The 803-nt window shown below is 35.1% G+C and overlaps 1 long non-coding RNA gene across 1 annotated transcript in view; it reads right to left on the reverse strand.

The window, feature by feature from the left end:
• Positions 1–803, reverse strand: part of LOC137622870 (uncharacterized) — a 148,355-nt gene continuing 147,552 nt past the window's right edge. The window contains exon 3 of the long non-coding RNA XR_011040507.1: positions 1–113. This is a non-coding gene — a long non-coding RNA (uncharacterized lncRNA). The remainder of the gene's footprint in view (positions 114–803) is intronic.

Consider the following 803-nt stretch of genomic DNA (forward strand, 5'->3'; position numbering starts at 1 on the left):
CCTTAGAGAAGACTTCTTTCCTGTGGCCATACGTGGACGAGAGTTGTCGCTTATTTTTTTCCCCCAATAAACTTCTCTTCGCACTCAAAAATCCAACCACATTTGCCTCCATCCTGGGGGAATAAATAACACTTGCTGTTAACTATTTACTAATAAAACCTTTTCAAATTCATGAAAGTAGTTTTAAAAACTGATGAAAATCGTTGTCATTCCACTTAAATATTCTACACTCACAAATCCAATCACATTTGCCTTTATTCTGTAAACTGTTTACTAATATAACTTTCTCCTGTTTACAAAAGTAGATTTAAAGTTGAAAATCATCAAGTCATTTCACTTAAATATTTTACGATACAGATTCCCAATGTGGATTCAGGCAGTTAATCGAATTTGATTTCCCAAACTTGTATTTTGTCGACAACCAATCCAGATAGGTGCATTGACCAGGTAGACACATCTCACTATTAATACTAATTCATTCTTCACACAGTTTTGAGAAATCATTAAATATTAGATTTATGGATTCAGAGGAAAGGGAGTAGTCTGCTCTTAGTGAAAAAACGGGCATTTAAAACTTGAAACCTTTATAAATGTCACTATCTATTACCCTGCATTCCTCTAAAATTTCTTTTAGCAACAATTGCTTATCGTAGTTGCCAATATATGCACCCGCTCCTAAGACAACATTCCAGGTTTGACGGACTAGCAGTTCCTCACGAAGTGTCAAACCTTCACTGGTAATTTTTCCACCAAAATGTCACTCATTTCAAACCGGTATTGACAGGATCTACGTTGTGTTTTTC

The sequence above is a fragment of the Palaemon carinicauda genome, chromosome 29, assembly GCF_036898095.1.
Source record: "Palaemon carinicauda isolate YSFRI2023 chromosome 29, ASM3689809v2, whole genome shotgun sequence".
NCBI lineage: Eukaryota > Metazoa > Arthropoda > Malacostraca > Decapoda > Palaemonidae > Palaemon > Palaemon carinicauda.